The following is a 24,526-nucleotide window of genomic DNA, read 5'->3' on the forward strand; positions in this document are numbered from 1 at the left end:
TGGTGCCAGATAATGGAAGGCCTAAGGTCCATGGGAAAAGGGTTTGAACTTTATCCTATAGGTAGTGGGGAACTACTGAAGGTAGAAGGGTAATGTCAAGGGAGGATGAATCTAGTGACTATGTGCAGAATGGATTGACAGGGAGAGATTGTAGGCAGTTGGACCAGCTTGGAGGCTTAGCTTGCGGATAAGGGCAGTAAGTAGGGTAATAGCAGTGGAAAATGCAGTAAGATAGGCAGTAACAAAATGCAGAATTCAAATGAAGAGTGCTTAGCGGCTTAATTATATATATGGGGCAAAGGAGCAGTGGAAGGTAGGATGACTTCAACTTCTAGCCCATGAGACTGAGGAATAGTGGTGGCATTAACTACAGGTGTCTTTTATTTCTGCTTAGAAGTTGTTTAATGATGTCTTAGGCTGGTTTGCAAAAACATTAGTCTCAGTGCATTTCATATAATTATAACCTGAGACTCTGAGGCTTGAAGGGACCTAGAGATTCTAGACTGGTTTGTTTGAACTCTGGCCTGTAGGGGTCAAACCAAACTATGACAGATCAATTCCATTGTTTCCTGATTCATCTCTCTTGCTATTTCATTCAGATTTCAAGTCCGTTGATCCTGCCCCAAATTACCTTTCTAGGCAATCCATTCAGGGGCTGAATAACTTTTCTCCACTGGTATGTTTTCTTCCTTATTTTTCTGTGCGGCACAGCCTCTCTGCTTGATATTAGCTCATGTCTTCATGCTTGTTTTGGCCTTTGAGAACTGCAGACATTTCAGGAACTGTGATTTGCTGCTTTTTTATACAACCATAGACAACTAATAAAAATTTTATTTTTGTTTTGTTAATTTAAATAAAGGAGCACTTTGTGTCTCTAGATCAGGGCACAGGACGACATTTTTCCTCCCTTTCCTCACAGGGGACTGGGTTCAGTAGTGTATGTTTGTATGAATTCTTTGAAGAAAAAGAGATATCAGAGGAAGAGATGTGAAAGATTAAAAGAATAATGTCAGGTAGTATATAAAAATCTACTTAGCATTTTTAAGTGCTTATTCTTTTTTGTTGTTGTTTGTTTGTTTTTGTGTTTTTTTTGAGATGGAGTCTTGCTCTGCCACCCAGGCTGGAGTGCAGTGGCGCGATCTCGGCTCACTGCAACCTCCGCCTCCCGGGTTGACGCCATTTTCCTGCCTCAGCCTCCCAACTAGCTGGGACTACAGGTGCCCGCCACCATGCCTGGCTAAATTTTTGTATTTTTAGTAGAGACGGGGTTTCACCGTGTTAGCCAGGATGGTCTCGATCTCCTGACCTCGTGATCCACCCACCTCGGCCTCCCAAAGTGCTGGAATTGCAGGCGTGAGCCACCGTGTCCGGCCAAGTGCTTACTTATTCTAAAGCCATTTATGATCATTGCATTTGTCTACAAGCCAGCACACATCCTGCCCCCCAAACACATGCACACTCCAAAATATGAAAGGTCTATGGTCATTTCTGTCATATATAGGAAAGTAAACGAAGGCAAAGTAAAATACCATTTTTAATTGGAACAATGAAGGATTGGAAACTAGAGCCCAGAGATCTTGGTGCTTGAAATTATAATATATTTTGCTTGTAGTGTATTTTTAAAAGCATTTTCACACTCCATGATTAATTTGATCCTCACAACTTTCTTGTGAGGTAGGTCAGGTAGATAGCATTATATCTCAAGCCATGGAGAGGATAAATTACTCACCCAAGTTCACTGAGCATTTTAGCAAAGATGCCCTTTTTAAAAATTCTTTTCATTTTCTCTGAAAAGGAAAGGCTATTTGCCAACCTTTGCTTTGGGCCACAATAGCCAGTCAGTCAACAAGTGTAGGGGGCAACTGGAAGAAAGATATATTCCCTCCTGCAATGTGGAGACCATAGAGCTGCTACCAATTGTGCCAGCTTCATACACCTCTGACAGCTGGCTTCCAAAATGCAAAGGAAGTACCCGGAGTCTTTGGCTCAACCTCTCAGAATGGGAGCCAAGCCTCTGGTTTGTCCATAATCATTGACTGACTTTCCCTAAGCATCTAGAAATGTATCAGGAATAATCTCTCTACTGAAAAGTTTAGGAATGAGTATTTGAAAGGGAAGCCATCTCTCTTTTATCCTAAGACCTAGAGAGTTTCCTTTCATCATAGGTTGGATCAAATCATGATCTGTGTGAGTTTAAAAGAAAAGATTAGGCCGGGTGCAGTGGCTCACGCCTGTAATCCCAGCACTTTGGGAGGCTGAGGTGGGCGGATCACGAGGTCAGGAGATGGAGACCATCCTGGCTAACACGGTGAAACCCTGTCTCTACTAAAAATACAAAAAATTAGCCGGGCATGGTGGCGGGCGCCTGTAGTCCCAGCTACTCAGGAGGCTGAGGCAGGAGAATGGCGTGAACCTGGGAGGTGGAGCTTGCAGCGAGCAGTGATCACACCACTGCACTGTACTCCAGCCTGGGAGACGAGCGAGACTACGTCTCAAAAAAAAAAAAAAAGGTTAGTTTCATTCACACATTCACACACATGGTTTCAATGACTGATCTTGCACAGCAATGAATCAAATCTAATTTTTTATATCTCTCTCCTGAGTTTAACATCTATGTGTCAAACTGCCTACTAAGCATCACCACTGGTATATACTCCCTCCACACATACCTTAAACTCAACATACTCAATACCAAATTTAACATCATGCTCATCTTAACCTACCTCACACATTTCATATTCATTTTTGGTAACACCATCTATCCAGCTTCCCAGGCCAAAAAACTGGGAGTCATTCTTGAGTCCTCCTTTTCCCTTATTCTTCCACATCCTATCACCAAGAGCTATCAATACAGCCTCTAACAATCTCTATCCTCGATTCAGGATATTGCTGTCAAACCTCCGTTTTCTGGTCTCCTTGGCTTCACGGTCTCTTCCATCTTTCCCTTGAGTATTATGATATTTCCATAACACAAATTTGATTATCCTATCTTTGTCCTACTTAAAAGTTTGCTGATGGGGCCGGGCACAGTGGCTCATGCCTGTAATCCTAGCACTTTGGGAGGCAGAGGCGGGTGGACTGTTGGAGGTCAGGAATTCAAGAGCAGCTAGGCCAACATGGCGAAACCCTGTCTCTACAAAAAATATGAAAAATTAGCTGGGAGTTGTCGTGTACTAAGGCTGAGGCACAAGAATTGCTTCAGCCTGGGAGGCAAAGCTTTCAGTGAGCTGAGATGGCACCACTGAATTCCAGCCTGGATGACAGAGCAAGACTCTATTTCCAAAAAGAAAAAGAAAAAAAAAGTTGGCTGATGGTTCTGCTCTGGCTATAGGATCAAGTTTGAATTGACCAGTAGGCTCCTGCCTAGCTCTCCAAAGGTACCTCTGGCTACCCCCATGTGCATATCCTAGACTCCAACCACACCAACTACCTGTCCCCAGCCAGCTCTGACTTTCCTCATGCCTTTCTCTTGGCCTAGAATACCTCCACCTGATGGCTGTTCTCTGCTTGTGAATGCCTACTTCTCCTTCAAGTCCCAGCTCTTATGTTACATACCTTCTGTACAGCGTTCCCTGACTTCTCCAGGCAGAACCAAACCCTTCTGCTTCTGTGTTCCTATAGCTCAGAATCATCTACAGTTCTGCACATACATTGAAAATAGCTCCTCTCTCAAACTATTGCAATTAATTTTTTTGGCATTTAGTTGTTTTCATTGAATACTCATGAAATCTATATTTCATTAATGAATTCATTTAATCATTCACCCCCTGTGTTAGGCCCTGAGAATATGGTGGTGAACCAGAGAGGTCTGGCCCTGGCCTTCATGGTGCCTACCATCAATGCTTAGACTGGTAGGGGATACCCGCCCATAAATATCAAATATCAACAGAACGTGGTAGGTGTACAGTTTGAATGTAAGTTGTCAGGAAGCATATCATAGAGGTGAAGAGCATGGTCTCTTCTCCAGAATTGGGCTAGCCTGGGTTTGAATCCTGGTTTCAACATTTATTAGCTGTGCTATTTCAGGCAATTTACCTAATGTCCCTGTCTCTTGTTTTCCTCATCTGTAAAATGGGAATTATGATAGTCTTTATCTCAGAGGGCTGTGATGAGGGTTGTGAGAGTCAATATTTGTAAAGCACTTAGTGTCTGGAATATGCCAAGTGTTTAATAAAATGAATTAAATAAAATTTAGGGCAGAGTACAAAGAAACTTAAATTTCTCAGTTTGAGGGATAATGTGGCTGGCCTTGTTTTCTCCTTACCAGTTCTGATTTTACTTGTTCATACATGATTTTCCCCATTTCTGTCACTTTCAGTTCCGGGCTTATTTAATAAAAGCAAAGAGAAGGAAATTGTGAGAATGGCCTTTCAGGGTAATTATACAGCCTGGCATCTTACCACCCTCTCAACTTACTTCCCACACATACCCGGAGCTTCAGCCTTGCCCAGAGTCAGTCACCTCTGTAGTGGCTAGGGCTAAGTCACGACCTGATAAGTGGGCCTTAGGTATTTCTCTGTCCTATTAGCAGTCCCTTCTCTCTTCCATTCCTCACTAGAGGTGACTCTTCACCCATTCCTGCCTGCTTTCATCACAGAAGACTTTGGGGGGTCCCTGGAACTGGTAGGTAGATATTTTGCAGGGTCCCCAATAGCCTCTAGCCAACTGGAGTCCTTGGCCCCAGCCATTCCTTCCCTTGTCGCCTCTCTTACTCTGACTACCACCCCTCTGGGGCCTCTGAATCCAGTAGCGTCAGGAAGCAGGATAGGGGAGAAGACAAAATATAGCTAATAGCCTCAGTAATTATTTATAGATTGCTTTATTTATTCCTTGAGACAACTATTTTGCCATATTGCTGGACTGTGTGTCTGCCGTCTCAGCTTTGTCAGGCCAATTATGTCACTGCTTTAATGACTCCAGAGTCTTGTCACTGAGAAGTCATCCTAATTGTCTCCGCTACCCTAGGTTGGTGGCAGGACTTCCGTATCTGTCTGGAGGCCACAGCTTGCAAGAGGGAACGCATTCAGTCTCAGAAGAGCCTTGCCCTCTGCCAACTGCCCACCTCCACTGCTCTCAGATCAGAGCTCTTGAGACCTACTGCTGGCCCCAGGGAGAGCTACTAAATGCTTCCACTTTGCCAGAGATGAGAAGAGAGGCAGACTCAGAGAGGAAGCATGGCAGGTGCATGAAATGCTCCACTTAACAGTGAAGGGGAGGGGAGGAACGCCAGGTGCATCTCACCTGGCCATTTAGCTGCAAGGTCACTGCATCCTCGAGCCTCCTCTGAGAAGTTAACTGAATCCTTAATGATCACTTAGATCTGGGCATCGATTTATAAGCATGTTCACACACATTTTTTTTCTTCTTACACTTAGAACTCCCTGGCAAGGTAGATGATATGATCACTCCATTTTACAGGTGAAGAAACTGAGGCATAGGCAGGTTAGGAAATTTGCCATAATTTTGGAAGTCTGACCTTGTCATTCTAAATGGATGCTCTTTTCACCATTCCAGGGATGTCTCTTCTGTCTGTCCTGCTCCTGCACTTTCAAAATGGGTAGAGATGGGCTGCTTTTACAACCCACTCTTTATGTGCCCCTCTCTCCATTTATAATATCTTTCCTGCTGTCTCTAGTTTGTTATAGCTATCCAGGAAGACTGAACAGTGTCCTGCACTTGAAATCTCCCTCTTTCCCATTTCCAGAGAGAAAAAGCACTGAATAATTTAATTCATACTGTTGCTCTGATTGCTGATTCTTGGTAGCAGGCATTGTATGCATGTCCTAGGGAGTTCACCTTTTGAACAAGGGCTGAAGCTTAGAAGGACAAAGCTTGAATGATGGGGATTCATACACCAAGGTTGGGTGGTTGTGGGGAGAAGAAAGTATTTTGGGTATGAAGATGGCCACAACTCTCTATTTTTGAATGCCAGTCACTTGCTACAGGGGCAAACAAAGAGCTTAAGGTTCTGGCTTCTGACATCTGCCTGCAAGGGGCACAGTCAGCACTGCTGCCTTCTGGCTGGTGAGCATCAGGGAAACACACACATCATCAGCACAGCCCGCACTGCTGGGACCATGTGGAACACTCTATTCTGAGTACCAGACCAAACTGCTCTCAGAGAATATAATTAGGAAGAGCTCTGGGTTGCAAGTAGAGGGCCTTGGGTTCTCATTCCAGGCTTTCTGTTGCTTCGCTGGGTAAATGCCTTTACCTCTCAGGTCCTTTTCCCTGTCTTTAAAAAGAGATGATGCTCTCTGAAAAGGAAAACGAATACTATAGCATTTGAAAAGTACTGTATACTTTTCACACATAGTATCTTGTAGGATCAGCCAAGTCTACCTTAAACTGAGAAGAAGGAAATGGGCTCAGAGAGGTGATGTGACTTGCCCAAGGTCTTATGACTCGTAAGTGTCAGAGCCAGGCTTCAAGCCTAATATATGCTTCAAGTTCTTTATATGTTAAATGAGGATGATGAGGATGAGGATGGCAGCTAATGAGTGCTTATTATGAGCCAGACTCTATGCTAAGCACTATTATTTAATCTTCCCAACAATTCTATTAGGACAGCACTACTATTATTCTTAGTTTATGAATGCTAAAAGTTGAGGTTCAGAGTGGCTTAGTGTTTTGCTTAAGGTCACACTCCTAGTAAGTAGCAGGGCTAGGACTCTTGACTCCCAGTATAGTGCTTTTGACACCATACTAGTCTGCTTAAAATGCTGGATGGGAAAGTGCTTTGGGCGTGTGTGTGCTATCTGAATGTAAACTGGCACTCTATATCCTTTTAGCAGACCTCCAAATGAGCCTGGAAGCCTCTAAGGGGAATGCATTCTTGTCTGAGTCCCAGGCCAAAAGGTCAGGGTAAGATGGGGAGATGCCTACGGGAGACCTGTTTTCCCCAGCAGAAGGTGCATGCTCTCTAGAGGAAGTCTGAATGGAATCTTCAGAGCTGCCCTGGCTAAGTTTTAGCTGAGCTGCGAGCCTCCAGGGGGCTCAGTGGGCACCTTTTTAGGAAAACTTCTTCCATTTCTTCCTTGCCATCTCAATTTCTAGCCAAAGCATTTGTTCTCTGAATCTGTAGCCTCCTCAGACAATGTCTCCTTCCCTGACTTCTGCTCTGCCTTTATTTTGCCCAGACAGGAGTTGGCCTGTTAGCCCTGTAACTTTACCCTTGGAGTCTCAAGGGAGCCAAACCTAGCACACCAGCCATTGTAGCATTTTATTTGGATTTATCCTGGACACCATAAAACCTGTGTCCTGCATCTCTCAAATTAATAGGGATTTTATTGCTAGGCTCATGGAGTCCTGAAAGGTACTCAGGCTCTGTAGCACTAGCCCCCATCCTTCAGCAGTATCATTCTCTCTCCACAAAAGTCACAGTTTATGTTCCTCCTCAGAGCTTTCCAATGTACCGTCTGTCTCTGTTATGTTGCAATGAGATTTCAGGGAAAGAAATCCAGAAATGTCTGGGGAGGCTGTGCCATTGTGCAAACATGATACCACACCAGGCAGGATAAAGATGAGCAAGCTGCAGAGCCTTTTGACAAGACCAGGGTCCCAGAGGCAGTGGTTCCAATGACAGGCTGGTATGGGATTCAAATGTTTGCCAATGGTGGCGTTAACTTTTCCAAGTATTTCAACACAACTAAAAGTCATGACTTAACTCACCCCTCTAGTTTCTGGATTTCTTCTTTCAGGTTTTTCAGCACTTCTAGAGTAATTCACATGGTTGTGCAGATTGACACCACCAAGTTCGATTTTCCAAGCTCCATCAAGCCCACAGGGCCATTTCATACATATTCCTCTTTGGCATCTCCTGGGCCAATTTCTTTCTGAAAGTTCCATAGCCAGTGTTCCATCAAGTTCCCCTACCCATGCGCCATAACAGAAAAGCTTGTCTCTAACCTTACAGAGGAAAGAGTCTTTGAGATATGAATTTCCCCCACCCCACGTAAAATCTTATATTTGCATCCAACTCGATTTTGTTTCTTGAGGAAGAATTATTCCTGCTCCTTTCTAAGGTTAATCTCTGATCTCTACTCTTGATCTTCCTACCTCATCAGGTTGTTGTTTCATTTTCTTTCCTCCTAGATGCTCAATCTTCATTCACTTCTCCCCTTCCCTGAGTTCAAGTCTCTCCACTAAAACTGAAAACTGCCCCCCCAAAGTTACTTCCTCCTCCATCCTCAAATCCACTGTGAAAATTTTCAAAAGTATAGTTTCTATTTGTATAGACCTCATCTCCAATTCCTTTTGCCACCTATTGCAATTTGGCTTCATTTCTACCATATCAAAAGTCAACAGCAGCTGACATTAAGTTCTAACTATGCACCAGGCACTTTGTTAGGCCCTTTACACAAATTGTCTTATTTGATTCTCAAAAAAATCCTGTGAAGTTGGGCTTGATAAGTGACTCATTCCTGTAATCTCCACTCTTTGGGAGGCCAGGGTGGGTGGATCACTTGAGCCCAGGAGTTCAAGACCAGCCTGGACAACATGGTGTAACTCCCCTCTCTACAAAAAAACAAAAACAGACAAACAAACAAAACAAAAAACCCACAATATTAGCCGGGCATGGTGTCGCATACCTGTACCCCCAGCTACTCGAGGAAGTGGGAGATTCACCTGAACCTGGGGTGGTCAAGGCTGCAGTGAGCCATGATCACACCACTGCACTCCAGCCTGGGTGACGGATTGAGACCCTGTCTCAAAAATAAATAAATAAATAAATAAATAAATAAATAAATAAATAGGATCCTATGAGATAAATACCATTTTAATCTCCATTTTACTGACAATGGTCACTAGAGCGTTTGGTGACTTTTTCAAAGTCACATTGTGTAGTCAGTGGTAGAGTTGGGATTTGAACTGAGATAGTCTGACTCTCAGCTAATCCTTTAACCTAAGGGCTGGCTAACTTAATTCTGTAAAGGGCTAAATAGAGAAGAGTTTAGGGTTTTTGTGCCATATGCTCTCTGTTGCCCAGCTCTGCCATTGTAGTAGGAAAGCTGTCATAGACAATACATAAATGTATCAGAATGACTGTGTTCCAATAAAACTTTATTTATAGACATTGAAATTTGAGTTTCACATAACTTTTACATCATGAAATGTATTTTCTTTTGATTTTTTCCAGGCATTAAAAATGTGAAGACCACTTTTAGCTTGAGGCCACACCAAAACAGGTGGTAGGCCCAATTTTGCCCATGGCTTGTGGTTTGCTGTCCCCTGTCCTAACTACTGCATTATTCGAAGCCCCTTGAATTGTCAAATCCAATGGCTGCAGCTCTTAATGCTGCTAATATCCACTCCCCTTTTGGGGCATTCTCTCCTCAGTGACTTTAAGGCCATCACTCCCTCCTAGTTTTCCTTCTATCTCTATGATTGCTCTTAGTCTCTTCTGAAAGATTCTTTTCCCGGACTTACCTCTGAAATATTGGTATTTTCAAGGATCAGTAGCTGACCTATTTTACTCTGCTCTGCTAGAGTAAGTGACTCTACTTCTATGACTACTAACACTCACTCTTAGTATGGTAACGAGGAGCACGAACTTTGGATATGTACTTGCCTGGGTTTGGATCTTGTCTCCAATAGATACCACTTGAGTGACCTTGGGCATGAGATCTCTCTGAGCCTTGGTTTTAGTCCTTTTGTTGGATGAGGATAAAAACAGCATTTCCTTCATAAGGTTGTTGTGAAGGTTAAATGATTTACTATTTGGAAAACTCTTAGAACCATGCCTTTGATAGAGTATATACTTCATAAGTATTTGTCATCATCACTGCTATTATTGTCCTGTTATTATGGGATAATGACTCCCTAATCTATATCTACAGCTCAGACTTCTATTTTGAGTTCTAAACCCATTTAACTAACTGCTTGTTTAACATCTGTGCTTGGATGTCACACTGGCACCTTTATTTCAACATATCCCAAACATAACTCATCATCCCTTTTCTACCCTCCTATCACCTCACCCTAACCTGCTATTTTTCTTCTATCACTTTATTCTTGTTAAAAGCATCACTGTCCACTCAATCACTTAACTGAGAAAGCTGGGAGTTGAGTTTCACGTCAGAAAAAAATGACATGAAACTTCCAGCTTTAAAGCTAAGATGAGACTGAGTTGGGACTTGAGATTAGCTATGTGGGTGATTTGAACATTTTTCCTCTCTTACCTTTCCTTATCTTCCTTCACTCTTGTCAGATCGATCTCTCTCTCTCTCTCTTAAACTTGGTGTGCCCATTTCTAACTCTTCACCTTTGATCATATAATTCTTCTCATTTGAAATGTGCTCCTTGATATATTTCCAAATGTCACTCATCATTCAAGGGCTAAAATACTTATGAAGACTTCCTGTCTTTTCTAGTCAACAAAATAAGGTATATTTGAAACTGATAATTTATATTTTTAAATTGAATGTCATTATTACATATTTCATACTTTATAATGCTTTCTGTCCTGGGTCTATAAGTTGTATTGAGCAGGGCATGTTCTTCTTGTGAATTCCCTACAGTGCCTTGCACAGATCTCTTTTTTGCCCTCAATCATTCTTCCTGTGGCTCTTCTGCCCCCACTAATCATGGGCCACCGATTAAACCTTAACTGTCTGCTTTTGTCTCTCTTCTTTCTTTCTTGGAGATTTTACATGTATTTCTTAGAGATAAATTTTTGTTTGTTTGTTTGTTCATTTGTTTTTTAGAGACAGAGTCTCACTCTGTTGCCCAGGCTGGAGTACAGTGGCATGATCTCAGCTCACTGTAACCTCCACCTCCTGAGTTCAAGCAATTCTCCTGCCTCAGCCTCCTGAGTAGCTGAGACTACAGGCACGTGCCACCATGCCCGGCTAATTTTTGTAATTTTAGTAGAGACAGGGTTTCACCATGTTGGTCAGGCTGATCTCGAACTCCTGACCTCAGGTGATCCATCTGCCTTGGCCTCCCAAAGTGGTGGGATTACAGATGTGAGCCACCACGCCCAGCCCAGAGATAAAAATTGTTATATCTGTGACTTTCCAAATTTTCATTTCATCCCTAAACTTTCTCTTGAGCTCCAGTGTCACATCTAAAATTTTTTGGTAGTCATTTTCAAATGACTCCAAGCCTCACACTGACTCCAAACTTCATTTTCACTGGAATGTCTCACACTGACTCTGAGCTTAATTTTATATCAAAGCTTATTACCAACTTATTATCTTCCTCACCTTATTATCTCACCTTGCCTTCGCATTTTCTTATGGCATCATTTCTCTGTTACCTAGCAAGGAGGTAAAACTTGCAGTCATCTCTGACTACCTTCATCACACATCACACAGCCATTCAACATTATTGTTTCTTTACAGTGCATTTTATACCCCATCCTTTCCAAGTGCACCACTACAGTAACAACAGCAATAACAACACTATAACAGTTAACGTGCACACGTTTACTCTGGCCAGGTATTGGGCTAAGTGCTTTGTACATGTAACTCATTTCAACTTCACAGTATTCTTTTAAGGCAGGTATTTTTAGTTTTTTCTTTTCATAGAAGAGAAAACTAAGGCTCAGAGTGGCACAGTTAAAATCACACCGAGACGAATCTGGACCTAGATTCTGTACCTAACCACAGTGCTACTCTTCATGCCTAAATTTCCTTTTTTTTTTTTTTTGAAGGTCATATCAGTTATTTTTATTTGAGTAGCAAAGTCCTCTTTGTCATCTTTATTTTTTATTTTATTATATATATATATTTTATGGGACATGGATGAAGCTGGAAACCATCATTCTCAGCAAACTATCACAAGGACAAAAAGCCTAAATTTCTATAATTGCTTCCTAACTGGTATGCCTGCCATTGCTTGCTCCTCCACCAATCCGGAATTCCTACACACCATCTCCAGAATAATCATTCCCAAACATTGTTATCATTATTTCTTTTTTTAAATCTCAAAATCCTTTCATATCTTCCTTTCATCCACTAAATTAAATCCAGCACAGCCTGAACATCTAAAGGCCTCTACAGACTGAACTTCCCCACTCTATCTCTTGGAAGTACCTGCCTCTGTTTCCATGAATGGCTTAAAGCATAATGCCCTACTTGGTCACACCAGGATTTCACTTCATGTTTGCTCCCATCATCCCACTCACTTCTGACCATGTCGAAAGTTCCTGGAGGGAAAAGGAACGGCATGCCTGTTTGCATTCCCAACAGTGCCTTCCACCTAGTGCACACTGAGCGAATATTCGTCAAGTGATTGATAGTAGGGGCTCAATTACCACTTTGAGGATTGAGCTGTTTAATTACTCCTTAACACTCTCTTGTTTCTATGCTTCCAACTAGCCCTCTCAGTTTCTTCTTCCTTGGTATAATTGCCCCGTAACAAATGTGAAAATCCTCTCTTTCGCAACATCAAACATCCTGCGACAATCTTTACCTACCCATCACTACTTCATCAGCCTTTTCCTAGATGTATGAACAAATATACATTTTATATTCCTCTCAATTTTTCTTCATTGTTTGGTCTTTATCATTAGACTAAAAGCTACTAAAAACATTTCTGGAGATGACCACTATGTAAAGATGACAACAATCAAAAGGATAAAGTTTTCTGGTGGTTCTTGAGGTTAAATATTTTATGTGAGTTGCAAACTTTCAGGCCATGTTCAGCATAATGTAGGCCAATAGGGAAAATTCAAGATTTGGAGGAAGAGTGACCTGTGTTCCAACCCTGCCTCCACCACTCACAAGCTGCGCAATGTTAAACATACCAGTTAACTTGTCTGATCCTGTTTCCTCACCTGTTAAATGGGAATAATAATAATACCTCTTACAGAGAAACTGTAGTGAATGTCATTTAAAACCACATATTTGTAGCACTTAACACATAGAAGATTATGGTAGACAAGATATGGCCAACCCCTAAATAGGTCAATACCCTTATCCCCAGAACCTGTGAATATGATATGTTACATGGTGAAAAAGATTTTTCAGATATAATTGAAGTTGCTAATTAGCAGACCTTAAAATAGGAGATAATCCTGGATTATGTCGGTGGGCCCAATGTAAGCACAAAACAAAGCAGAAGAGGAAGGCAGAACGGTCAACCAGACAGAGATGCAAAGGGAGAAGAGACAGGAGTTGGCCAGCTGAGTTCCCCCTCATCAAAGTGTAAGGGGATACTTAACAGGCCCTTGCTGGCTTGGAAGTCAGAGGAATGGGGCCATCCACTAAGGAGTGCGAGTTGTCTCTAGAAGTTAGGAATGAGCTTCAGCTGATAGCCAACAAAGAAATTAGGACTTCAGTTTTGTAACCTCAAGGAAGTGAATTAGGCCAACAATCTGAGTAAGTGAGGAAGTAGATTCTCCGCTAGAGCCTCCAGAAGGGAAGGCAGTCCTGCTGAAACCTTGATTTTAGCCCAGTGATCTCTGTGTCAGACTTCAGAACTACAGAACTATAACAATAATAAATTTGTGTTGTTTTAAATTGATAGGGTTGTGAGAGTTTGTTATGGCAGCAATAGAAAACTAATATAAAGATAGTTAATAATTGATAACACTTGCTATTGTTTATTTAGGGTGATCACAGAAATCTTAGCAATTAGATATGTATATTGTCTATTATAAGATGATTGATACCTTACTAATCTGATACTATTGAAAATCAGGGGAAGCTAGAGGTCCGGAACATACCAAAGGACTGGGACCCAGAGGTGGTAGTGTCTGTCTCTGTGTCTTTACAATCAGGTTGCCCAGATTGCACATGCCAGTTGATAAGTCTTTATAGAATCAAGTGCCTAGCGATTTCTTGGATTTTATGAGTACTACGTGTATCATATTTTACTGGTGAGAAAATTGAGCAGGTAGGTAGCACCATGGGCTGGGAAGAGGTAGGAGTTGCTCATTTTTTTTCACCTACAAAATAGTAATAGCTACAGTATATACCTAAGTCATTAAACTGTGCAACATGAGCAAGTCACAAAGTAGAGGTTATTATTCGTGCATTTTAAAGATTTTATCAGGCGGAAACCTAGTTCTGCTCCTAGAATGTCATTTTGGCCTTGAATTATTTTATAGTTTGTCCATCAAATGATGCGTCCGTGTGTGTGTGTGTGTATGTGTGTGTGTATCCATGTGTTTTCATGCTGCATATATATGCAAACATGCAGAAAATGCCTCACTTTTGACTTTCTAACTTGGTAATATTTTGAGATATGCTTCATAGAACAGGGCCATTTCTGACTTCAGTCTTCTTCCGTGGAGTCATTTCACTAGGGACACCTGTAATTCCTTCTGAAAAAATATTTGTTTCTAGTGGCCTCCATTATATTTAAATATATTTTACTGTTGTATATCTTAGCATTCTATCTGTAGAAAACCCAGTAAGATTCATGTCAATTAGAAATAATGCTAGGCGCCCCAAGATATCACATCTAGTGGTTGGTTTTCTACCAAACTAAAATTATTAGCCAAATCATATGAATTCTGTCTTCTATTTATTGATTGTTCACCATATCCCAGTGCATTATACTGTCATATTTAATTTTTCATGACAGCCCAGTGCCAGTTGGTACTATTATTAATCCCATTTTATAGGTGGGGACTGCGAGGCTTAGAGGCAAAGTGCATGTTTACACAGCTAGTAATTCGTGAGCAGGGCCAGGATTTGAACTCCGGTCTGTGTGAGTTCCCACACCCAAGTCGTCCTGGTAAATAAACAAATCCTATGATCTCACTCCCCTTACATGAATTCTCTTGCCCACACTTAAGGGTTTTACAGTGAATAATAAGATAAGTGGACCTGGAAAAAGTTTATATTTTGTTTTTTAATTGATAAGCCACATGAATTGTCCCTACATGCTCAGTAGGTAATTGTTTATTTTCAAATATCTTTCAGATGCTTTTTGGATAAGCTCTAGCCCAGTGCTTCACAAATTTTAATATAAAAATGAATCACTGGGGATCTTCATAAAATGCAGATTCTTATTCAGTAGGTCTGGGGAAGGATTTGAGATTCTACATTTATAGATAGCGCCCAGGGGATGGTGGCAATCCTGGTGTGAGGACTATACTTGGAGTAGCAAGGCTCTAGCTCACTACATCCTAGCCTTTTCCCTATCCTTGTGATATTCTCACTCAAATGTGGAGGTTTTTCAGATCATCCTTCTGGGCTGTAGTAAACATGTTTGCATTGGTCTATTTTCTCAGATCCTAAAATAAATTAGGGTGGGATTAATGAAAATTAGGCAATAAGGCTAAAGAATGGGGGAAGGTAAGAATATCCCTCTGCAAACATTTCCTTCTTCTTGTACTCTGCTCTAAAAAGCACCTGCCTTATCTTTTCTATTTTCTTTGTTTTAATTTTTTGGAAAGTGTGTGACTGTATGTGCATGTTTGTGTGCGTGTGCCTGTGTGTGTATTTGCACATGCATTTGGGGGGCTGATTCTGAGACTGAGTATACAAAACCAGAGCCATAGTCACTGGATTCTGCTAGCTTCCATTCCCCAAAACTACCATGGTGCAGCACAGACTGGGATTTCTAGATGCCCTGCTGATGGTGGTGTGAGCCAGATCAGACACATAAAAGTGAGCAGCTAAATTTTTGTCATGTTTAATTCTGCCTTCCATCTGAATATGCTAGCTGTAGGCACATATAATGTTTTCTTAGCTAGCAAGATAGGATTGTGTGTGTGAGTGTGTGTGTGTTAGGGGGAGGTGGTGGTTAAGAAGGTAAGTCACAAAGATATGACAGTAGCATGTAATATAAACATGTACACATACATATGGAATGGAAGTAGAGGGTTGTGATCTTGGTAAACTTGGCTTTAGTTACCTCTCGATTTCTTGGGAAGATCTCCAGAGAGCTTCAGAAAATGTATTTAGTATCAGCAAATGGTCCTGGGTTGTGGTTTTGTCACTGTTGTTAGCTAGTAGTCTGTTTTAGGCAAGTCATTTCTACCCTCTGGACTTCAATTTCTCTATAGGTGAAATGAGAGGATTGACCCCGCCAAGATCCCCACTTGTTTCTTATCATTATTTTTTCTTTCCTTTTGCTAAGGCAAAAACCTGGGGCAATTGCATTGGCCACCACCATCCAAGGGCCAACTCCACAATTGGTGACAGAGAACCAAACCTAAGAAACTTGCAAAGTTCCCTTCACCCAGCAAATTGCAATTTTTGCTTAGCCCCTATCAGCTTTTATAATTTCTTTAAATCGTCTGTTCTCACTCAGTTGAGCATGATGTACATGTTTGTTTCTAAGACCACAGTTGAGTCATTCAGGAATCATTCCTTGCTGGCAGTATGGCTCTGCTGGTCTCGCTGGACAAAGTTTGAGGGGCCCATCAACAGAAGAAAAGCTTCGTGAGTTTTAGAAAGGATGACACTATGGATATATCAGCTACTAGGCTCTGGACATGATGGCTGGCCTTAGCTTATCCCTCATCTGTGGGATGAGGAATAACTTCTGCCTAGAATGAGGCTTTATTTCTGTCTATAGGCTGCAAACTTTGTCATACCTTTCCCTGAAAACCTGGAAAATGATTGGGCCAGATTAGGCCAGTGGCATCTTGTGGCACAGAGTGCCTTGGGGAGAGAGAGTCTGCACCTTATATTCTTCATCAGTTAGCAGGAGGCATCTGAACAGCTTAGTATACTAAGGTGAAAACAGGAACCTTTAGCAGAAGTAAAGCAGGCAGAAATGCTTCAATCTACCACCTTCAGTGATGGAGCCATGGCAAAAGATAAATTAGAATATTTGAAAACAGGCTACAGGAAAGCATCATGACACATTTGAAATATCCATTCAATAATTAAGCACCTGAATGGCTTGCAGATTGGAATTTAATATTGTAAGGAGAGAAATGAGACGGCAACACTGAAAATGTACTCCAAGGTTCCCAATTCCCTGGTACTATGGAATTCTATCATTGTTTACACAGTGTTTGCAAGTCAAATACAGGCAATTTTAAGATGCTTCACATATGAGTTGATTTCTGGATTAATTCCGTTCCCAGTCAAAGCAAGCACCTGGATAGTTTTCTTTCTGTTTGTTTCAAAACATCTTCGGTTCTCTCATATTCCTCTCATCTTCCTCCCTTCTGCATCTCTAATTTCCTGGCCTAGGCTTCTCTAAGTACTGTGGTTCCGCGTGCCATTCCGGTTTTAGTTGTTAGCTATAGAAAGAACAGAATCTTAGGATTATAGCTCTTATGGCTGGGAAGGATGGCAGATATCTGGTTCAGGTCTCCATGTTGAGACGTACACTGAAGCCAGGTGAATTAGTATCAGTGAAGCTGGGGGCTACATGGGTTCTGAATCCCTGAACCTGCTCACATGCTTATCCCCTGGGTAACCATCAGGACTTACCTCAACAGCCAGATACTCACATCACCAAGAACAGAGCAAAACCTACACTGTAGGCTTCATTCGTGCTGATATTTTGAGTTTTTCCCCAATTATGGTGCTGCCAGTTCTTTCCTACCTGTCTGCAACCCGGTCTTTAGTATATCTATTTGAAAGTGTAATTTGAACCTAAGAAAATACTTACTATGGTTGCTTTAAAAAGTAACAGAATGGGCACCTTTTCAGATCCTACTTGAGTAATCCTTATTCTGCTCTCTCTCAGCAGTGAACATTAGAACAAATTGCCTGATGCAACACAAACAGTTTCACTTAATGCAGAATCCGTTTCTCTTATTTGCTGAGTTGGAAGGAGGCAATTCATTGCATTTTGGTAATGTAGAAATATATAGAAAGTTTAACAGATGAACCTGGGTGCTTTGGAAGCACAAATTCACCTCCTGCTCCCCTCTGTTACAAAAGCAGAGCCAGGATTGTATGGGGTTGATTGAGGTCCTTGAAAAACTACATACACACACACACACACACACACACACACACACACACACACACACACAGATTCTCTCTCTCTCTCTCTCTCCCTATGTATATGGTGAAAGTTTATGAAAACAGCATCTTCCAGGGACCAAAATGTGGATTTTAGGTGACATTCAATTCTTCCTTTGACCTCACAGAGAGAGCTTCAGAGACTCCTTGACCCTGTGGGTTTCTTTTATCCCAGACTATATATTTGCTTTGAAACGAACTTCGTACCATGTAAATGTATTAACATGCCTTTTGATTTAAAATAAGCAGATTTTAAAGACATGATGAAAGGTACCATGTGACATCATTTATATCTCAGTTTTTAAAGAGTTTGTGGGAAAGAAGACATAATAGAAATCATCAATAAAACATCAAAAAACGTAGGAGACCAACAATAGACAATTATGAATGCTGATATATAAATCTGTCATTCTTGTTAAACGCCATGAAGATAAATATATGGCAATAGCAAAGTGGGTCTGGGTGTGCCATGTCAATGTAGTAATCATTTCACATTTGAAGCCAAGGGTTAACATACACAGTCTCTAAAAAGAGCATTATCAATTAGTCTATGTCTCTCCTACTCTTATGATAAACTTGGGTAAAGTTCAGAGATTGTATCTTTCAGGCTGGTTTCCCCGCTTCAGGCTTTTCCTGAGGGAGTAATAACCTTGCTAAACACTTAACCATCACCAGATACATGACTGTGATCCAAAGAGCCCAAGTTGTAATAGGGAAAAAGCCCTTCTAGTCTCATTCTAAGAGACTATGGAGAAAGATCAGCATCTGTGAATTCAGCTCAGTACCTGCATATGTGGGACATGATCATGACCATTTGTCCGAGTCGATGTGTGTCTAGGGAGGGAGGGAGGTGTCCACTTTGAAGCAGAGATCTGTCTGATGCCCCTCCATTTGCATTTCTTGGTTCCTTTAAGGAAGACAGGCAAACAAATCTGGCCATTTCTTAAGTTTGAAGGATATAAGACAAAGAAGGTACATGGGGACCCTGGTTCCTGAACCTTCATGATCTGGCTCCTGGCTCTCTATTTCTGAAGGTGGCTTTTGACGAAGGGCAGGTATTCTTGGTCCGAGGGCCACACTAATCGATTTTAAGGAGGCCTGGGAGCAGGTTCCCCAGGGATCTTAAAATCTACACAAGAATGGAGCAAATCATTGTCCAGGGATAGGACAAAGCTGTGGTTCAGGAAAATATTCCCAGTGAAAGGATGTTTTTGGTCATCGCAGGCAGCACCTTGTCCTATCACCCCTGGAGCTCCTCCCCATTGCATTTCCTCTTCCAAAACAATCTGTTGCTGGCCTCCCTCTGCTCCCTACCACCCTGAGCCCACAGCCAGCCAGTCAATGCTTCTCAGCCTACAGCAGCCCAGCATCTTCATTCAACCTGCACTTCCCTGCTCCTTGCCCCTCAGCAGCACTCAGGCAGCGTAATGGACCGCACTGGCCGCCTGTAGACTTACCCTGAGCCAAGAGGTTTCTTCGGATCAGATCTGTGTCGTCTGGGTGTCCACGGGCCAGGATGCGTGGTGCGGCGCCTTGCCGGACTCCTCTTTTGCGGCGCGCAAACAGCAGCCGACTGGGACAGCCCGGGGCCTCTAGGCTGATGGGTGGGTGGGCGGATGAGCACAGGGAAAGGGGCGGGGTGTAAAGATGAGCGCAAGTACTGGCTCCTACCTTGGCTTCCCCTTTGGATGCTCAGTTATTCCCAAACTTGCCTGTAACAGATCGGCCCTCCTCACCTTTCACCTTCGCCAGTGCCCCGAAACTCTTTGCTCTACCAATGTCCCTACCCTGTTCTCCCAGCTCTCCAACCCAACCTGAGCCCCTTCAGGCGCACCCACTCCCTTCACGCAGCCAGCCACACACAATAAGAGCTAGGGAAGAAACTGACACGGGGAAACTGACAGGGGTAGCTGACACTGTAGTGTGAAGGAGAGGGAGAAGGAGGGAGGAAGGAAGGGATGGAGAGAGAGGGGAGAGAGAGAGAGAAAAAGAGAGAGAGCCGCATTCACACTCTTACACGCACACTCAAGCTCCAGCTGTTAGGTAGCGGCTGGCGGGAGCGCTGGCTACCCCTCCAAAACCCTTTTCTACACTAGAGGTTTCTGTCCCCTTCTGCTGCCGTTTCTGGAATATGCTATACAGGGAAGGGGAGAGAAAAGCAAAGAGGGGTGGGGAGGGGAAAATCAAGGAGGCACGCTCCCTTTATCCTCCCCACCCTGTCTCCAAAAATGTCCAACCCTGAGCTCTTCCTTTTCCCTTCTTTCTGCGCCCGGCTTCCCTCTGCTCCTGTTCTTTATTCTTCCCTTTGGGGTGGCTGCGAGCTGCGGACAGCCCGTCGTGGTTGTGATGTGGGGTGTGTGTGTGTGTGTGTGTGTGTGTGTGTGAGAGAGAGAGAGAGAGAGAGAGAGAGACAGATTGAGACAACCGCGGTAAGCAAAAGCACTCCTCACCTCCCCCAGCCCCCGGGCCGAAGCCTCTCTCAATCTCCCGGCGGCGGGGCGGGGCGGGGGAGGCGGGGAGGGGGGAGGGAAAGAGGGAGGACGGGGCAGGCGGCAGGGGCAGCAGCTCCTGCCTTCTCTGCAGCTCCGCGGCCAGGGGTGGAAGGAAGCCGCAGCCGCAGTCCCAAGTCAACCCCCGCTGCCCCGTCCCACCGTCTCATCTCTCCCCCCTCGGTACGGAATTTTCTGTCTCGTTTGTTTGCTTCCCCAGACCTCTCCCTCCCCTGGGTGGTGGCAGAGACGGGAGGGGAGGTGGGAGGCTAAGCGCGGGTGCCGGTAGAGGGGACAGGAGTCCCTCGGAGCATATGGCTTAGCAGAGTCTCTGCCCCTTGGCCTGAATATCCCCTGCTTTGGGCAGTGACCTTTGCCCACCCCCCTCAGCCTGGGCTCTGGGCCGGTGGTGGCCAGGCTGCTCCGGCGACCATGGGTCATTCAGGAGGAAGGGGAGTTGAACCTGGGGGAGTAAGGGCGGTGGGGCGGCTGGTAGGACAGGGAGACAGCGGAGCGCTGAGTCGCCAGGGACTGACCTGGGGTCCTATGGGGCGGGCTTGGATCCCTGATAGATCTAGATTAATCTAGTTGGAGCTACCTAATTCTCCATCCGTGCCCCTCTCACCCATAGGGTCGGTCTCCCAAGATCCAGCCTAGATTGATGCAGGGAGGGAAAGTGACATTGTAGGATGGGGGCGGGGGGGCTAAGTTGCTTAGTGGTATCTGTGGTGGAGGGAGAGGGGCAGTGTCACCGGACACTTGGGCGACTCTTTGATCTTTACGCCTCCCTTTCACATGAAGCACCTCTCCACTTCTTTCACCTTATAGCCTGGCGCCCAGAATGTCCACCCTCTTGAGCCCAACTGGAAGGGGCCAAATAGCCCCACCCCCACCACAAGCCTGAGACTTCTACCTGCAACCTGCAGGCGCATAGGTCCACTAGCTGGCAGCATCTCATGGCCCGGCCGCACAGCCCCACATCTCGGCTTTGTCTTTTATCTCCCTTCCTAGCTCTCAGGAAACGGGCATGTGAGTCTCTGCCTTTCTGGACGCCGGGCTGGTACCTGAAAACCTTTCCCTACCCATTCTCAGAACAATCCCTAGCTCTGAGAAAACTCCACTTTACTTCCTGCTGCTCTTTAACCCCCTCTGCACGCCCTGGGAGCCTAAGTGTAAGCTCCCGAAAATGCCAGAATCATCTCCCTTGCTTAAATGGCCGAGTGTTTTCATTGCGGAGCCTGTGAAGCTGGTGTTAGTTATGTTTAGTGGAAGCCCTAAGCACTCTCCTCCTAGCCTACCTTGGAAAAGTCGCTCGGTGCACCAAGCAAGACAAATTTTCCCCTTGTCCTTAGTCCTTCTAGTCCCGAGGCAGTCCAATATTCTGGAGAGTATTTAGCTTTTTTATGGGAGCAAGGTATTGGAGAAAAGAAAATTATTACCCTGGGGGATGAAGAGTTTGTGTCTTGGGGGAAGGGTGTTGGGGAGGAAGAAGTGAGGGTGGAGCTTCCACCTCCTAACAACTTAAATACTTCAGGAAATGTTTCTAAAGATTGGCCAAGAGGGTCGCTGAAAAAAAAAATCACTTGTTTCTTTGCCTTTCATTCAAAGGCAGTTTTACTGCGAACCAGCAAACTAATATACAGTCTCCCAAACAAGGGAGGTCTATGTTGTGATTCAGCCGTCTTTGGCATGAGGGTGAGTAGAATATGTGACTGTGGATAAAACTCTGGAGGCATTTCCCTTTTTTTAGCCAAACTGCAGTCCAGCTGAGACTTCCACTCCAAGCCCAGATGCAACCAGAAGCAGTGCTCAGGGAGAGCAAAAGCCTTATTCTTGTGAGCTGTTTCCTTCAAAGGCCCTATATACAATGCACTTGTCTTTAACATACGAGGATTTTGTGTGCTTCTGAAATTTGGAGCTTTCCCAGTGGACTGTGAATAAGGTTAAAATTTCTTTCTCTGCTCCTGCCCTATCCTGTTTCTGCCCTATCCTTCTAACCTCTTCAGATCAAGGATATATAAAGAAAAATCCTTTCAAAAGTTAAAAGCACCATGCAAATGCCAGGCATTACTATACAAATTCCAAAACAAACTTAGCGGAGTATCTCCTAGTTCAATTAGAAAGCTGACTTAGGCAGGGACCCAAGCTTTGTCTAGGTTGCTTGTCAGCCTTGGGGCTGGGTGGCTCATCTTCTCTGTCAATAGGGAAATATTCTGGTTTTCCGCTTGGTGGCTGAGAGTGTATGTCTCCCAGGGTAGTTTGCACCTAGAGGCTACATCTGCAAAAGTGGCTCAAAGCCAAAAATGGAAGCAACTATCTGAATAATTTAAGCCCAGAACTACTTAGCTTCTAGACTAGGTTTACTTACATGGCCTGGCCTATTCAAATACCATGACAGGTATGACTGTGAAAATGTAATTGAGACATACTCTTTTCTCCTCTCTTCTTACAGCCTTGACCATAGTGGTAAATGGTATATGTAGACCAGAGTTTAATGTAATATCGTAGGTGAAGAGAAACTGTTATGAGGAACCCAGAGAGTGGGGTTTTCCCAGTCATTAAGCAGGGTTTCGCAACCTTGATGCTATTGATATTTTAGGCCAGATGATTCCTTTTGGTGGGGGGCTGTCCTGTGCGTTGTAGAATGTTTAGCAGCATCCTTGGCCTCTATCTATTAGATTCCGGTAGCAACCCACACCCCATTTGTGACAACCAAAAATGTGTCCAGGCATGGCCAAATGTCCACTGGGGAGCAAGATTATCCCCTCACCATGTCGAATGAGTGCCATTTAAGGTAATGTCACATTTCAAAGACCATATTTTAACTTTAATTCTACCCACATGGCATGTCCAGACTTTGCGTTGAACAAAGTCTCAGAAAATAATGAATATTTTGTGAGGAAACAACATAAAAAGGAACCCTCACAAATTAGTTAAGTTTTGACAAATGGTGGAATTCATTGTTATCAACAATGCCATCTTCTGGTTACCATCAAATTCTTGTCAAGCACACAGTATGAGTAGGGTATTGATTATAGCAAAGATCTATAAGACATAATCCCAGCCTTCAGTATGCTAAGAAACTATTGACCTTTCTTTCCCCAAAGGGAAAGGGTTACTGATTTTCATAGATAACCAATTTCTGGATTGAATCCAACCTGGCTTTTTCCCTCTTCTATTTCCTATTTGTCCCCAAACAGTGACTTATTCTTTGAGGTTCTGCCTTGTAGAGATTGCATTTTGTTTTGCTAATTAGCATAGTCCTACTACAATTTTTTGTGACTTCTCAGCATGCGGCATTTGTGTCATAACACTGTATCCAGCATAAAAATGACTACAACATCACAAATTGGCAATTTGAAGGCAGGTTTTTGTTTTCAATGAAAGTTTCTAACTACTTGCATGCTAGAGAAATACTCCACAATGGCAAAAGCAAAAGAAATGGAATGTAAAAAGAGGTGATTCTTAAAATACTGTGGAGTGTTGAAAAAATATCTCAGTGTGATTACGGGTTTCAACACTCAGCACTAGCTCTACCTCAGGAAGTCAAACAACACTAATGCAAGTTGTAGGATCTTATCAGGAATTCAGCAAAGGAAAATGCAGGAGAAAGCGTGGAATATCTCTTCAAATCAGCTGAGTAAGCTTCTGCCTTAGAAAATAAGTTTCCGGTGAGCCAGGCAGGACTGCATCAGTGTTACTTGCTTTGGATAATTCTTAGCCCAATACCACGTATATACATAGCAACATGTCACTCATAAAGACTAATGCAGGAACCAACAATTAGCACATTCAAACTTTACACATTCATAAATTATGATGCTATTGTCAAGTCTAATTATTTATTTAAATAAAAGTTTTGCCTGAATTGGGACGATGAATGACTGTAATCGAAAAATATGTTTCATTTTTCAAGAGAACATTTAAACTGTTATATCAGAATGGGATCCCTGTAATCAAGGGATAAAGCCTTACATTAATTAATGATTAATCTTAATAAAAGATGTGTAAACAGAGCTTCACTTCATGGATTAGCTAAGGACTTTTCTGTCCTCACCATTAATAGCAATGCAAATGGGGCCAGCTCTGAGCAAATTTGTAAAGTGTAATTAAAGAATCACAGGACATTGCAGAATATTGGACCATTGA

General features: G+C 43.1%; 1 protein-coding gene across 1 annotated transcript in view; it reads right to left on the reverse strand.

The window, feature by feature from the left end:
* The window catches only part of TRPC5 (transient receptor potential cation channel subfamily C member 5), a 307,326-nt gene extending 287,083 nt beyond the window's left edge, over positions 1-20,243 (reverse strand). The window contains exon 1 of the mRNA XM_055268235.2: positions 19,346-20,243. The gene's annotated coding sequence lies outside the window, so the exon portion shown is untranslated. The remainder of the gene's footprint in view (positions 1-19,345) is intronic.
* Positions 20,244-24,526: the final 4,283 nt, after the last annotated feature.

The sequence above is a fragment of the Symphalangus syndactylus genome, chromosome X (assembly GCF_028878055.3).
Source record: "Symphalangus syndactylus isolate Jambi chromosome X, NHGRI_mSymSyn1-v2.1_pri, whole genome shotgun sequence".
Classification (NCBI taxonomy): domain Eukaryota; kingdom Metazoa; phylum Chordata; class Mammalia; order Primates; family Hylobatidae; genus Symphalangus; species Symphalangus syndactylus.